At 47.5% G+C, this 17,055-nt stretch overlaps 1 protein-coding gene across 1 annotated transcript in view; it reads right to left on the reverse strand.

Annotated features, from left to right (window-relative positions):
- Nucleotides 1–95, reverse strand: part of LOC119329713 (probable protein phosphatase 2C 54) — a 3,779-nt gene extending 3,684 nt beyond the window's left edge. Inside the window, exon 1 of the mRNA XM_037602788.1 lies at nt 10–95. The gene's annotated coding sequence lies outside the window, so the exon portion shown is untranslated. The remainder of the gene's footprint in view (nt 1–9) is intronic.
- Between the last annotated feature and the right edge of the window lie 16,960 nt (nt 96–17,055).

Below are 17,055 nucleotides of genomic sequence, written 5' to 3' on the forward strand. Positions count from 1 at the left end.
GGGGAAGAAGCTTGCGGTGGTGGTGGTTGTGTGCTGGAGCTCGATTTTTTTATGGGGGCAGAGAGAGTGGGAGAGAGTGGAGAAGAGAGCGGCGGGGGGAGAGTGTGGGGGAGGAGGAAGGAAGAGAGAGGCACGTGGTTGTTAAAAATGATTACCATCAAATGTACGCGGACACGCTCGGATTTGTTCATAGGTGCCAAAAGCAAAAGCATTTGAGCCTCCTTCTATGCACAGTGTGCGATGATGGTATCACTTATAATACCACGGTTGAAACGTCTGTTCAGAAACGAAGAGCATGCCAAGTTGATGCGATGGCACAGTGAGAACCGAAAGAAAGATGGAAAGTTGAGAGCACCCGCTGACGGGTCGCAGTGGAGAAAAATCGAGAGAAAGTACTGGGATGAGTTTGCAAAGGACCCAAAGAATGTATGATTTGCTTTAAGCGCGGATGGCATTAATCCTTTCGGGGAGCAGAGCAGCAATCACAGCACCTGGCCCGTGACTCTATGTATGTATAACCTTCCTCCTTGGATGTGCATGAAGCGGAAGTTCATTATGATGTCAGTTCTCATCCAAGGCCCTAAGCAACCCGGCAATGAAATTGATGTGTACCTAAGACCATTAGTTGAAGAACTTTTACAGCTGTGGAATGGAAACGGTGTACGTATGTGGGATGAGCACAGACAGGAGGAATTTAACCTTAAGGCGTTGCTGTTCGTGTCAGATAGATATACGAGAACTTGTTGTTCGACCAATCTCTCGGAAAAGGAGAGGTGGTCGATATCACTTCTCTCTGTATATATGCATATATGTTCATGACGATCTTCTGTTTCCTTCGTTTGCTTACTAGCTAGCTAGCGTGTCTAGTCCTCTCTATATACGTATGTATAGTACGTAGCGTCGACCAAGTACGGACATTACAGAGGACACTTCTCTCTATTAATTATAACTAGCTAACACAATATATGAAACACATAAATTAACCCCCCAAAACCCCCAACCCCCAACCCCCCTTTCAAAACAAAAAACAAAAACCCCAGCCACAGAAGTGCTGACGCGTGGATGCCTATTGGTCCCGGTTGGTGCCACCAACCGGGGCCAAAGGGTCTCCTGACTGGGCTCTGCGCACTGCCCACGTGGTGGGCCTTTAGTCCCGGTTCTGGATTGAACCGGGACTAAAGGGGGGAGGTATTAGTACCGACACTTTAGCCCCGGTTCCGGAACCGAGACTAAAGGCCCTTACGAACCGGGACTATAGGCCCTTTTTCTACCAGTGAATAGTTACTATACATGGCTGTGCATGAACTAGCTTGAGATATTAAAATTGTAAGTATAATGAATAGATGAAGGGAAACATTACAAAGGGCAATCAAACGGTGCAATATGAAGCACATTTACATCTAACATACAATTTCAAGTTAGCACGGCCCCAACAAAATGTATCTAAGGTGAGAGTATAAAATATCATTATCATTCGGTATAAGCATGTAGAAACAGCTGAGCGCAAACTCCTTATACTGTCCTCCGATACGTGTGACTTCGGCAAAGAACAGATTGTCGGTGCCACTGTGAAATTCATCATCTCCTTTAGTCCTTGCGGTGATATTTAGATGATAGTACCACTTACAGTTATGGGGGCTGCCCTCACAAATTGATTGGATGCACATAATATCTTTGAGTTCATACGCAAGGTTCTAAAACAGGAAGCATGAGTGGTATAAGTATTGTTACATGAGTAGACAATAAAGGGAGTGAGAGTGCACGGGAGGAAGAGAGCAAACCCCCAAAAGATTGTGGTCTTCATTATATTTGTCCAGTAGAGCTTGAACCAATAGGCGTGTATAATTAATCCTTTCCGGATCTACTGATGACTTTGAAAGCTTCTTCCTTGTGCCATCAGGCCAGTAAAGAGCATGTCGTACAGCTTTCTCCATCAAGGAAAGGTCAGCTAGGCACCTAATTTAGACCAAGCATTCTATTTGATTCAACGCTAAATACATATATTTGAGCGACACTTAATATTGGACGGAGGGATTAGATTGTATTGGAGTACTTTTGAAAAATGGGAACTACAAAGTGACACAAATTACTCTGTCAATGATACAGGTCAGACATAAGCAAGACATAAGGTTAGGGTCAATTAGTTTTGAATAGGCATCAAACAGCTGCTATGTCTCTTGAGTTAGTTCATGGTATTTCGTGGTAGTAATCATGGTAGCAGTGATCAACAAACACTACACTAAACTGAACTTTTTACATGCCTGGAAGTCTAAGTTCTCAATGCATTGTTTATATATATGGGGTTCCTTTTAAAGACACCATGTTCATCCACATCATCCAATTTGTATTTTCTGAGTGTAAAATATCAACGGCCAAAACCTTACACCAAAGAAGTGTCGCTCTGTTTCCATATTAATAATGCTGAAGTACATGTTTCCATAGATTTTCCTTCTATAGCATGATCGTATGTTGATGGTGCTTTCTCTACAGCAAGCATACATGTCATGCAACAACGTCACCCCAGGCAGGAGTTGTTCATACTTTTGTGCTACTTTCAAAAGTTCTAACTTCTATGGGGGGTAATTAATTAACTTATTGTTAAGATGCTACATACATGTGCATGCCTTTGTTTATCTTCTAAATTACATGATATCTATTAGAAGCCCATCTGATTTTCCCATAATATATTGACCGAGGAATAAGAAAAAAAAAGTATTAGGTACCCTGATTAATATAGATGTCTTACACTCTTCGTAATCAGTTAAGTTGTCATGCATCATATTGTATTTATCATTTTCATCCTTTACTAATATATGATTATGCCTATGTCTACACTGACTGCAGTCTATCTGCAAAGAAAATGTTAATTTTTGTTGAAAAATGTATGCTTGTGTTGTTCTCCGTGACACATCTCTCAATCAGATTTTAAGTGATAGGAAGGAACACAAGATCAATCCTCGCTCGAAAAAACATGCCTAGAACTGACAAGAAAAATAAATTCTCAAGTGTCGAAGGTAACTATGGATCGGAGGTACATTGGCCATCTTCAATGCAAGAATGCTTACGCAAACTCTTAAAGAGAACAATACAAGTGTTGATGTAAGGATAATACCTCAAATGCAAACTACTATTCTAGGGGTGCTTACAAAACTGAAAAGCACTAAGAATAAATGCTAGGCATTGGGTTAGGAATAAGGGTATGGTTGGATGCCGACCAAAATCAGCCATACCAACTGTCAGATCATAGCAAAAAATTTGCCTCTTGTTTGGATGGTTGACAATATTTTGGCATTCCCTCTAGCCAACTCTAGTTCACTTGCCAACATTGGCCAAAACATGGGCAACCGAAACCTTAACAAAAAAATTGGCTAGCCAAATTTTGCTAAGTCTGGCTGGGGCTCAAACCCAATCCCAAACAAGCTAAATGATTGGGATTTTGACCCTAACACTCAGCTTTAAGCGCCTTATTTGGAGATGGGTTATGGTGTGCTTGAAGTCGAGAGTGGCAAAGTTACTTGTAGTAGGATCTATGAAACAATAAATTCATCTGTTGCCTGTTGGTCACTTCCAACACACTAAAAATAGAAGCCCTCGCATTTCTGAAGGCCACTGCTAGTTTAAGAAAAAACAGTACTCATCTTTTGTTATCAGATCTTCAACTTAGTACGCTTGCACCTCAGTGTAGTGAGACCAGTGAAAGCAACTTATTATTCTGGCTATTACGATCGTTTACCTGAAGAAACAGAGCTATGGGGCCGAGCCTGGCAAAAGTTAACCAATTGCGCTGAGTTTTTTTAAAATTACAAGTCATGTGATTTTTTGTACTCTGTTAACTTTTGGTATACAAAGCTAAGCTAGAACTCACTCACAAGACACAACTACAGATACTAAATATTTTCTTAACCTCAACAGATCCCCCCACACAAAAGGAATTTAACCAACTTGTGAGCTTAGTCTACTTTGGGGGCAATTGTCCTTTTCCTGATTCGTGTTCTCGAAACCCTGATAAATTTTTTCTGGCCTACTCACGAAAGCCTATATGATTTATTTTTAAACATTACCAATTGCAAATGTGAAGAGACAGAATAGGAAAAATCCATTGATGGAAATCTAGGGCGAAGTAAGGAAACTTTACACTGTCTTATCCCACAGGTCATCAAGATGGCGAGCAATAGCATCATCAGCTTCCTGTAAGCTCTGAAATGGCCCACCAATAGGAGGATACATATGAACAGATCCCTCACGGTCAGTTCTGATGATAAATGTCTTGGCCCAACCACAAGGTCTCCGGGACGTAATGAGTGGCCCAGGACCAGGAGACAAGCGGCCTCCAATGTTGTCATGAGATACTGCATCCACCTGCAGAGAGGAAGACGATTCCTCCAATGTTGCAGAGTCGAGAGCCTCCTTCAACGATGAGAGATCTGCTGCCTCTCCCGGCATTTGCGCATCGTCCTGAGCTGCCGACGGCTCCGGGCTCCTGAAGTGGAACAGATTAAGGACGACAGAAATACAGGATCATTGGGTAGAGATCACCAGTTTATGTCAACTTATACGAGATTGTTACGACCACATGGCGCGACGTGAGGACACGGCGGGAGATGGGGTCGAAGCAGCGGTAGCCGCGGTGATCCGGGGGATACCCGAGGAAAACGCAGGCCGCAGAGCGTGTGTCAAGCTTGTGGCGTGAGGTGGATGTGAGGTTGGGATAGCAGAGGCATCCGAACACGCGGAGCAGCGAGTAGTCAGGGGCGACACCAAGCAAGAGTTCATGCGGAGTGCAGGGCGAGCTGGTGCGGCATGGGCGACGGTTGAGGAGGTAAGTGGAGGTGCTAAGGGCCTCGGCCCAAAAGCGGGCAGAGAGATGAGGGCGAACAGAGAGGAGGTTACCAGGCAAGGAGCTCATGTGTGTAGCGGCGCCCGAGTCGAGGTACCACTCCGGCGTTGTGCTAGAGGAAGACGGACCGGCGGTGGCGCTGTGTAGGGCGGCCTGGAGCGAGGACATGTCCCAGGCGGGGGACGGCAGCGAGGACGAACCAGCCCCTGGGTGGCCGTAGCCAGTGGGCGCCCCGTAGCCAGGAGCGCTGGTGGCGCCGTAGCCGTACGGCGGGAGCGCGGGCTGGTGGGGCGCCGCGAACATGGCGTGCTGAGGGGGCGTGCTAGGACGAGGGCCCAACACACCAGAGCCGGGAGCGCGCCATGCCACTGGCCAGGCCTGGACGAGGCCAGTCCACGAGTTAGCCCCGTGGCGCTGAGTTGGGGGCTGGGGGCGCCTGAACGGCGGCACCGTTGCCGCGACCGCGGGGACGTCCTTGCCCCCGCCCACGGTTGTTGTCGGTGGAGGGCGCGGGCGAAGGGGGTGCGACACCGCGAGTGGCGACCAGCGTGTGGGAGGACTGCAGGGGCGCCGACTGCTCCGCATGGTGCTCCTCCAGAAGGAGGAACAAACACACCTGGAGGAAGGAGGGCGGGGGCACCTGCGAGGTGATGTGGGGGATCGCGGCGTGGTACTGGCGGTTGAGGCCGCGAAGGAGGTGGAAGACCTGGCGCGTCTCCGTCACGGGCTGCCCAAGATCGCGCAGCTGATCGGTGAAGGACTTGAGTTTGGTGCAGTACTGCATCATCGTCAGGTCACCCTGGACAAGCTTATGGTACTCGGCGTCGACATAGACGGCGCGAGCCAGGTGGTTGTCGCGGAAAATGCCATCGACTGCGGTCCAGACTATGAGCGCGATGTCCTCGGGCTGCATGACGGCGTCGAGGAGCTCCGGCAAGATGGTGGTGTTGAGCCAGTGCACCACGACGTGATCGGCCATGCACCACTCGGGGTCGTCGTGGCGCGGAACCGCCTCGAAGTCTATGTGGTCGTGGAGCCCGAACATGCCGACGACGGTGTTGAAGTGACGACATCACTGGGAGTAGTTGCCGGCTAGGAGGTCGAGAGTGACGGGGACATGGCGACGGATGTCGATGGTCTGTAAGACCGACGACGGCACGGCGAGGGCCGGCGGGAGAGCCGGTGCCGGAGCGCGCACAGCAGGCGCGGAAGCGGCAGGAGGTGGGGCGGGAAGGGCCGGTGCAGGGACGGGCGTGGGAGGCACGGGCATGCCCGGGGCTGCGGGAGAAGAGGCAGCGGCAGGCGGCGTAGCGGCCAGAGGGACGGCATGGAGATCGTCGGCATCGGCGGCCGGCGCCATGGCAGCGGAAGCAGGATCGGTGGCCTGCGCAAATGGGTTGTGCAGGTCGGGAACGTCTGATACCATGTTACGAGAAGAGAATAGGGAGAATTGCACCACACTTTAATTGATCACAGGCAGGGGTATATGTACAGCTTGGAACGGCCACTGCTTAGTGGAGATCATGGGATGAACAACTACCTTGGACGTGCGCCACTACCTGACAGCCACGATCTAGAGCATGTGCGTACGCGAAGACTATACAGAGCGCGTACGCTACGGCATACAGTAGGCTAATAGAGATGAATAACCCAGAGGAGGGCCGAGCAATCGGCCAGAAATCTGAATGAAACTACGCAATGGTCTAGGAGTATATGTATTACGAGAACCCTCCCTTTGCAATTGCGACCCGCAAGCAGCCAAATTATCCCCATGTATTATATGCTCGATCGCGACTAGATCAGGAACAGAAAACGGGCGGTAAATCGTGATAGAGAGGGAGGTGTGGCGGCGGCCATACCGCGTAGCCAGCAAGCCGCCGCGAAGTTCCGTCGTGGCGGCGAGGCGCACTTCCGCATTCACGTCCCCGCGGGTGGCCATGGAGGTTCGGTTGGCTTGGCCGGGTGTAAGAGGTACCGGCACTAGGGTCTGGATATTTTCTTTGTTTTATTATTATTCGTTTGGCCGAGAAGAGGAGATCAGGGGATTCTTTTTTAGCAATTTGATAAAATGGCACACTTGGCACACCTCTCTTTTTATTGGATGCGCTGCTGCGGCGTCGACAACTGGGCCAGACCCGAGGGTGTCGCAGCGGCGTCGAGCGGAGGTCCGAGCTGCTGGTGTTCGACTGTCGGGGCGCTTGAAGGGGCGGCACCTTTTCTCTCTGGCCGGCGAGGGAGCAGCTGTAGCGCGGCGAGACAGGGTAGACAGGCGGAGCGTTGGAGCCATGCTTCGATGCGACAATGGTGGGATGGGCGGTGCGTCGGGAAGGAGGCACCGCGAGGAGAGCGAGGCGGCGGCGCTGTTCTGTGTCGGATGCTCTGGTCGCTGTCTCGTCTGTCTCTCTAGTCAGTTTCGATCGAACCAGTAACCGGGTCAAAGCGGCCAAGGGGTAAAATCGTCCTACAATTTTTTACATGCAAGCTTAAACCTAAAAACTGAACGAAAAATCCAGTTGTGCTATTTATCTAGCCATGAATCCAATAAAAAGAAAGATGTGTCATTGTGTCAAAGTACGAGGAAAAGCGTGTCATTTTTTATGAAATTGCTCTGTTTTTCTAACGAAAAAAGTACAAGAACAGGTATCCCATATGAATCGGGACTTCGGTTTCCACTCGGACCTAGCAATGCTACACACATCTCTTTTACGGGGTTAGCGCAGAGGCTGAGGTGGGCTTTTTTGATTGGGTGTAAATCATTTTTGGACCGGGTCTCTGTTCCATGGCTTGTTGGTGGCTATCAGCCCTTGCGCGCCCTCAGTCCACGTGCTGCCTGTAGTGTTCCCGAGTTCGTCATAGATCTCAAAACATGGCCGCCAATCGAGCACAAGCCGATGATGAGTCTGGTAAACCACACAGGCGATTGGCCATCTCTTCTCATAACGTTCCTACTACTACTTCTTCCCAGGGCAATGCCAATGTTAACATCACCGGTTGTGACGAAGATGGGAGCAGCGCAGCCGAGGATCTCATGGTTGAAATCGTCGTCTGTGAGGAGGACAGATATGACGTGAATGATATTCTCACACAAAGCAGACACCGTGAAGATTCTATATACAGTGGTGTGGACTTACTTTGGTGGAAGAGAGAGCATCGTATTGCAGACCGTAAAGAGACCCGGCTCGGGGCGATGGCATTGTCGGATCCGGCGAATGGCATCATCCACGATGGAACTTGCATGACTCATGAAGCTTTTAGCATGTTGCAATTTTACTCGGTGGAGCCGGCTGAAATTCGCGCGGACAGTGGCTCAATAGAGTTGTACGGATACATAGAGGTGCTGGATGATATCGATCCATTGCTTAATTACGTAATCAATATTAGCAGGGATGATCCCATCGTTATGGAGCAGGGTTCCCTCATACACATGACTGGCCCTAAGTGAGGGATAGATATGGCGGATAGTGCTCTAATTGAATATGACATGACGATCATGGCAGGTGAAGAAGAAAAAGATGACCTACAATTAATCGATGGTGCATCAATCATAGGCTCCGAAGGCAAATGGGATCAGCCATTCACATTTCATATCCCTGGCGATGATGGTGCCGTAGACATAATTTTATCCTCGACGTTGAATCCTTGCGACGCTAAAACGTTGGTTAAATCCTCGACGTTAGCGACTAGAGGCCGAAATCACTGTTCTGACATTGTCAGCGTTTATTGTCACAAAATGAACCCGACGTGAAAGTATTTCACGATTTGACCCTTTTAGAAACGCTAGGGTCCGCGACGTTTCCATCCAACATAGAAACGTCGAGCAAGCTAGCGTTTCTGCCCTGGCCCACTGCCAGGCTGAGGACGCGTTGGTTGCTGACGTGGCAGGCTGGAAACGCCGATCCAGCTAGCGTTTCTGGAAACGCCATAATCAGTGGCGTTTCTGGTGCAGATATTTTAGGTGGCCGTGGGGCTTTCACCCACCACTCACCACTCACTCTCTTCTCCCCCATTGGCCTATCCCGAGCTCTTGCCCTTTTCCCCCTTTGTGTCCCTCATTTAGCCCCTCATAATCCTTGCAAATCGATTGGGTTGGTCCGTGGATCCGGTGTCATTTCCGTTCGTTGAGGTAACCTCCTTCATCTCACAAATTTGTATTGGTTGGATTTGTCCATTTTGATTGATTTGTTCTTGTTGTTCCTAACCCTAGTTTTGAGCATGGATCTATAATGTGATGTTTTGAGTATTGTTGTTCCAATAGTGTTGCATTTTGATGTTGTTGAGCATACCTTATTGTGGGTTATGGCTAATGTTAAGATTTAGGGTTAGGGTTATGGCCAATGTTAAGATTTAGGGTTAGGGTTAGGTGTTTTGTTAGCAATGTGGTATATTTAGCATTGTACATTTCTTATACTTATGTTACCATTTTTTTAGATGGACAAGATTGTGAATATTTATTATGTGGACAAAGAGGCATTCATGAATGTGGATATTGTTGACAAGTATGAGGAAGTGTTGATATTTCTTAAGACCCCTAGTTATGAAAAGGTCGTGGAAGAAACACGGATAAGATTAAAGTGGGTGGATGCAAGTGATCAAGTTGAATTAGTAGGAAGATATGATGTTGGGTCGGCACACAAGTGTCGAATGAAGACAATGCCTATCAAGTCCAATTTGCATTGGGCTGCATATAAGGAGGTTGTTGCATCCTCAGAAGTCAAGTCACTCGAAGTCTTTGCAAGTAAGGTGGTCAAGGCTCCTCTCTTTCATGTTGACTTGAACCAAACCTTAGAAGATGATGTGAACCCGGTTAGTAGTGTGCCGCCTATAGTTGAGTATAAAGTTGAAGCGGAAGCCAATGAGTATCCCCAATATGAGTTCGGAGGTAGTGCACCAATGAAAGATGATGGCGATGACTCCGACGAAGAGTATGAGAGGCACCACAACATTGTTGGTGATGTAGAGGCTGAAGTAAGGCATCAGGACATGGATCCTGACATTATCTATCAGCGTGCTTGTGTGGATGACTCGAATGGTGAAGGCCCGGTGAATGAGTTGGACGAGGATGGCTTGACTGAGAAAGAAGCAGAGTGGTACACAAAAATCACCGGTAGGGATCACAAAGTTCCCTTGTTTTATGATGTTAGCCTTGCAGATAAGGCTATAGTCGACGCTGGCATGAGCAAGATAATTGAGGCTAGAGAGTTCCCAAGTAGCACACCCGACGCGATTTCGATGTCATACGTGAGGAAAGGCTTGATGTTCGAGCACATGCTAGAATTCAGAATGTGGTTGTGTGAGTATGCTGTCAAACACCACAGGCCTTTCATAGTTGTTCACTCGGACTGCAACAAGCGATACACCGTGAAATGTGAGGTAGAAAGATGCAAATGGAAAGTCAATGGAAGACTCACGAAAGATGGTTGGTGGAAGATAACTAGTTGCAAAGCCACTCACCAATGCACACCACCGACTGTAGAAGCACGGAAGACACACCATCAACTAACCTCGGGATTCATTGGTTATAAATACCAAAAACATATAGCCGAGGATCCAACCATTAAAGTGAAGTTGTTGATGAGTTGGATTGAAGATAAATTCGGATATAAGGTCAAGTACGGAAAGACATGGAAGGCCAAGCAAGTCGCTCTTAGAATGTTGTATGGTGGATGGGAAGAGGCTTACAACATGCTACCCAGGTTGCTGGGAGCGATGTCGTACAGAAACCCATGAATGTACCACTATGTCCAAGATATTGAAGGAGTATTCCGTTGTGCCTTTTGGACGTTTGGCCCATGCATTGCAGCTTTTGAGCATTGTCGACCGGTTTTGTCTATAGATGGGACATTCTTGACAGGGAAATACAAGGGCACACTCATGATAGCAATGGCACATGATGCTAACGATCAGGTGTTGCCTGTGGCATTTGCTTTGCTCTCCGTGGAGAACCAAGACAACTGGGAATGGTTCATGAGACTTGTTAGGAGCACAGTCATTCCTCCGAATAGGGTGGTATGCATCATATCCGATCGGCACCAAGGCATATTGAAGGCCGTGGATATTCATATTCCAGGGCATGCGAGGCTTCACCACCGATGGTGTATGAGGCACTTCGTTGCAAACTTTTACATGGCTTGTAAGAACAAGGATCTTTGCAAGGATCTTAACTCCGCATGTGTAGCCTTCTCCGTTAAGTCATTCATGACACGCTTGAACAAAATCTATAAGAAGGCAGATGAAGGTGGGAAAGATTTCTTAGAAAGGAATATTGATGAGAGACACAAGTGGTCACGGGCATGTGACGAAGGAGGCATGAGATATGGTGACATGACAAGCAATCTAGTTGAGTGCTTCAACTTTGTCTTGAAGGGTGCCCATCAGTTGCCGGTGACGGCAATAGCGGAATATACCTTTTACAAGCCGAATGAGTATTTTTTGAAGCACTCCGACGAAATCGACAAGTTGATTGCTGATAGTGAGAAGCCTCCCAATGAAATTTATCCGAAGAAGGTTGCCGAGTGGCTGGAGTTTCAGAGAGACAAGTCAGCCATCCAGCGAGTCACTTGTTTCGATAATGTAGAAATGAAATACCAAGTGGATGAGCCAGGTGGGATAACTAGAGATGGACAATCATATGGTGGTTGCATGAATTCAATTTGCAAACTCATAAGTTAACATGGGCATCTAGATTCCACCCTTTTCTGGACGCATCGCAGTGGCCAGAGTATCACGATCCTAACATTAGGCCCGATCCGGAGATGATGGTACAACCCAAGGGTAGAAGGAGAACAAAGCGATACAGGAATGATATGGATGACCTCATGAGCACCAGAGAATTTGGTAGTGGACATTTCATGGAGCCACGTGATAGGAACCAATGCGGTGGTTGCAATGAAACGACACACAACAAAAGGACTTGCAAAACAAACAAAACTTCAAAAGGGCACAATGCTTCTTCAAGTGGTGGCCGAGGTTCTGGTGGTGGCCGAGGTTCCGGTGATGGACTTGGTGGTGGCCGAGGTTCCGGTGGTGGCCTTAGTGGTGGCCGAGGTTCCGGTGGTGGCCTTGGTGGTGGCCGAGGTTCCGGTGATGGACTTGGTGGTGGCCGAGGTTACGGTGGTGGCCTTGGTGGTGGCCGAGGTTCCGGTGGTGGCCGAGGATCCAGGGGTGGTCGTGGTCGAGGACGAATTACCGGTGATGGTGCTCGTGGTAGGGGTAGAGGTTCGGGTGGTGGTAGAGGAGGTTTCATGGGTAGAGGCCGTGGTAATGCTAGATGAATGTTTGGATACCTAGATGGACCATTTCGTACGTGGCTACATTTCATAATTATTTTCATGTCTCCCAATATTATTTTCATGTTGTTTTTGTCCTTACTAACTAATGTCTTGCAATTTTTCATAGGTATGTCTGCTTCTCAACCCAACAAGGCAACCATGAAGGGGCTTGAGGATGGCGAAGATGAGATGGCGGGATGGTGGGAGAAGGCTGCGAAGAAGCTTAGAGAGGAGGATGCAACCAAGCTAAAGAAGAAGAATGAAGAGGAACTTGAGAAGAAGAGGAAGGAATTAGAGAGAGCGAGAAATGCGATGTATGCTAGGGAGCAAGCGTTGGTGAGGAAATGTGAGGAGGCACATAAAAAGCGTCAAAAGGATTTTGTAGAAAAAACCTTGAAGCTTTGGGCAATTGCAGATGAAGAAAAAGAGAGGGAGAATCAGATATTCATGGAGAGGGTGGTCAAGGAGGCTCACCTCATAAGGAAAAGGGAGGAGGAAGAAGAAGAAGAGAGGAAGAAGAACAAGGGAAAGGGGCCTTGCTCTACACAATAGAGCAATGATGTGAACTGTGCCATGCTTTGGACCTTCGTGTGCATTTCATCTTGAACCTTCTTGTTGTCTAGACTCCTTTATGTGGTGAACTATGTGTACTCTAAATTGCTTTGGACTCCTCTATGTGTACTCCTTTATGTGGTGAACTATGTGATGGCACAATTGTTTTGGACTTCTCTATGTATACTCCTTTATGTGATGTCACAATTGCTTTGGACTCCTCTATGTTTACTCCTTTACGTTATGTGGTGAACTATGTGTACCACAAAAGGCTTTGGAGTTTGTTTTGACACCCTGTTATGATAGCAACACCAAACAAATGGGCGTTTCTCTGTACGCCCGAAACACCAACGACCCTGGCGCTTCCACCCTACAACGAAACGCTCTGCGTGGCTTGGCGTTTCTGGAAGACAGAGGCTGGTTGGGACATGTTCACTAAACGTTGCCGCTCACCCCAGAAACGCCAATGACCATGGCGTTTCCACCCTACAACGAAACGCTCTCCGTGGCTTGGCGTTTCTTTAAGACAGAGGCTGGCTGGGACATGTTTAGGAAACGTTGCCGCTCACACCTGAAACGCCATTGTCCTTGGCGTTTCCAAGCCACAGAGAAACGCCATTGTCCTTGGCGTTTCTTCCCTATTATGCAGAACACAGCAAACCCTGCTGCCCATGTCCATTCCATCACAGATAGCAAAGGTACAACAACAGTTTTCACAATATAATGCCAAGTACAACAACAATATAGCAATGAGACATATTTTCGGCAACGAACTTAACATGATCCAGCTTACATAATAATTACCAAGTCTTGCTAACATAGAACTAACAAGTCCATCAGACATAAAACATAACAAGTTCATCACATATAGAACTAACAAGTTTACTCCATCTGAAACGCTCACTACATTTCTAGTTGACCACATATAGAACTAACAAGTTTGCATTAGTCATCACTTCACTTTTTGCCTCTTTTTGCAGCCATCTTCCCCCTGTTGACGTAGCCCTCTGGAGTGTTCTGCCATCCAGGACGTCGGATGGTTCTTGAGCTAACTCGGCGTGCTTCTTCAGAAGGCTGAGAAGGTTGAGTTGGCGGTGGAGCATCTTCCATCTGTGAAGCCCCAAGCTCCACATAGTCCGGATCCGCATCGTAATCTGTCTCCTCCTCTTCATCTTCCTGTTCATCAATCCGTGCTCGGCTCGAAGAAGCACCTGCTCGGCTGGAAGATGGACGAGCGGAAGAAGCACGTGCTTGGCTCGAAGATGGACGAGCGGAAGACAACACATCCATTCTATACTGAGCACGTGCACGCACATCCGTGGATGAACCACCATGGCAAGAAAGTAAAGCGGCTAGTGTTCGGCAACGATTCACAACCTTCTGCAAAGGCAAAGACATTGACATGTAAATATGCAAAAATAGTTCACATGACACATGTTCATATTAAGAGGGCCTCTAACCTGTAGAGTACTCCTAACGAGAACGTCTGTTTCTCTACCAGGTGCGCGACCAAGCACCACATTACTATCATTGATACATCTCCATAGCTCCGTGCCCTGAATAAAACTTAAGTGACACACCACTCATGAAGAAATGTCACATGTTCAAAAAAGAGACAAAAGGACATACCACACGGCCATGCAGAGGGCCATAATCTAGGTGCGCTCCAATGGTCTCCCTAATAGAGTTGTTGAATGCACCATCAGCAGCCTCACTTGGCATTACTTCCAAGCAATCGGCACGAGTCCAAACACCCTTAAGGATAACTCTGTACTCTTTGCGAAGCCACTCCAAATGCCTTAAATATGCCCCCTCGTCGTTGTCAGGTGTGTGATCATCTTCAACTCGGGCATTCCTCTGAGCATTCCACATGTCCACCCACATAAGATGGTGATCCTCCCAATTAATGACATTCTTGTTGTGTTGCCGGCTCGTCCTACAAAGCATGAGAAGTATCGGCATCATTTTCATTTTTCCGTGGTTACACATTGATCAACATATGGTACAAGAAACTCTCACCTATGTAGCACCACACTTGTCTCAACATACTCCGGCGGGGTGCGTTGTTGTACTCCAAATTTCTTCGAAACACGATGTGGAAGATGCCACTCCACCGCAAAAAAGCATATCATGGGGCAACGCACATGCCAAAGATGTTGGTCATGAAGGCACATATTGCTCAAAGGGAACTGCCTAAGTACCATGTACGGCCTCCAATTAACCTACATCACAACATGTCACTAGCTCATGCACAACAAAAAAAATCTGTAATGATGGCAAGGGATTTGATAATTACCTGGTTGTAAGTAAGCATGTCAAGCTCGCTTATGTATGCCTTGTGCCGCCCCATGGCGGCGATACTCGACACTTGGACATCAGCCCACGTGTATGCGATAGTGGGATATCGCTCCTCATCCCCGTCAAAAGGCCACTCCCAAGGTTCTTCCGGAGCAATGGTGAAGTTACGGCCCACGGGGATACGCTCCCACATCCAAATCTGTAGGGCCCAAACAAAACCACCAAGACAAGATTTCGGCTTACTCCTCATACATGCTCCGTCCAACTGCACATTTGTACACACATTAAACAATCACAGGCAAAAATTTCTTTCATATAATGAGAATGCATCAAATTATCATTACCTGACGGTACAAGAAGGCTAGTGCCGCCGACCCCCAACTCCACTTGACATCCCAGTTACGAAGAGGGTCCAAGAACATCCACGAGGCTGTGTCTCCCGTGCCGTCAAGAAACACCACTTGGGTCAAAAGATTCCATAAGTAAGCCCTGGCGTACCTCTCCACAACAGCCGGACTGGCATTCTCTGGGCACTCGTAAAAATGTTCTTGTAGCCACGAGAACAAAACACCAGATGGCCTAGGATCCTTCTTTGTTTCATGAATCCACGGGGGAGGTTCAACACCAACCAAACCTGCAACCCTTTGTCGCCACCCCTCAGACCTCACCTTCCCGGTAAGAGCCCTGCCCTCGATCGGAAGACCGGAGGTCATCGCAATATCCTCCAAAGTAATGGTCATCTCACCAAGAGCAAGGTGAAAAGAGTGTGTCTCCGGTCTCCAACGGCCCGTAAGGGCGGTAATGGCCGTCGAGTTCAGCCATGGTGGTGTGCCTTTAAAGTTGAGCACAAACTGGAGAAGATCCATTCTTCTAAAATAAGGCTCGTAGCGACGGTCATACCTCAAGGACTCACGTGGGTTGTGGCCTCTCAAACGAAGTACTGGAGGAACCTACAAATAACACACGCACAATTTATATACTTCTCTAAACTACTCACAATATGAGAATCAACAATGTAGATACATAATTACCTCCCCTCTTTCCACTAGCACATCACGATGCTTCTCCTCGTAATAATCATCAAGGCCGGGATATTTATCCGGCTCAAACATCCTACAAAATAAGGTCAATGGATTTGTTGTGATATATGCTTAAAATTGTGACCGCATCATATACAAAATCGTGTGAGAACTACTACAAATTATCCCAAAGATACAAATCATGAACGACATTACCAACACCAATTCTTTTCAACCTATTTTATCCTAAAGAATCTATCACAACTAATTATTAACAAATAATAGGTTCAACCTAATCCAAAAAATGGTCTCTCTCTAAATCCAATAATAAATAAGTTAACTAAGAATACTTAAACACAAGGAGTATATGTCTTCTTTCTAAACATAATGTAACCAAAATATTCATCAAACAAATCACTAATGACTCATCTTAGGGTTCCACCATGTTTGAAAAAATGCATCTACAATAGCCAATCTTGACTGAAAATAAATGGAGGATTGGGAAGAGAATACCTCAAGCAACTCGGGGATGCTCCGATCTACTCGTTTTGATGATCAAAATAGCAGATCTGGGGGAGATTTGGTGAAGAAGAGGGAGGGGACGGCCGCCAGTTCGTCCTGGAACCAGAACTGCTCGACCGGGGGAGTGGGCTGGGTTAGGCCCCCGCGGCCCGCGCGCGTTACTTAATCCTGGTCAGAAACGCCAAGGACCTTGGCGTTTCAAGCGTGCCACATCAGCGAAAACAGCGGGTTCAGACTGACTGTGGGCCAGGGCAGAAACGCTAGCTGCCTCGGTGTTTGCGTGTTGGCTTGGAACGCTAGCTTGCTCGGCATTTCTATGTTGGGTGGAAACGCCGCGGACCCTGGCATTTCTAAAAGGGTCAAATCACGAAATACTTTCTCGTCGAGTTCAGTTTGTGACTATAAACACTGACAAGGTCAGAACAGTGATTTCGGCCGCGACTAGATGGGTGATGGGTGGGCTAGAAATTCAAATCTCTCTTGGTTTCTCCCAGATCTGATCGTGAACTGGGTTCCGACCGTAGAAGATTGTGAGTTTCTGAATTCGATCTAACATCTC

This window comes from Triticum dicoccoides, chromosome 7A (genome assembly GCF_002162155.2).
Source record: "Triticum dicoccoides isolate Atlit2015 ecotype Zavitan chromosome 7A, WEW_v2.0, whole genome shotgun sequence".
Lineage (NCBI taxonomy): Eukaryota > Viridiplantae > Streptophyta > Magnoliopsida > Poales > Poaceae > Triticum > Triticum dicoccoides.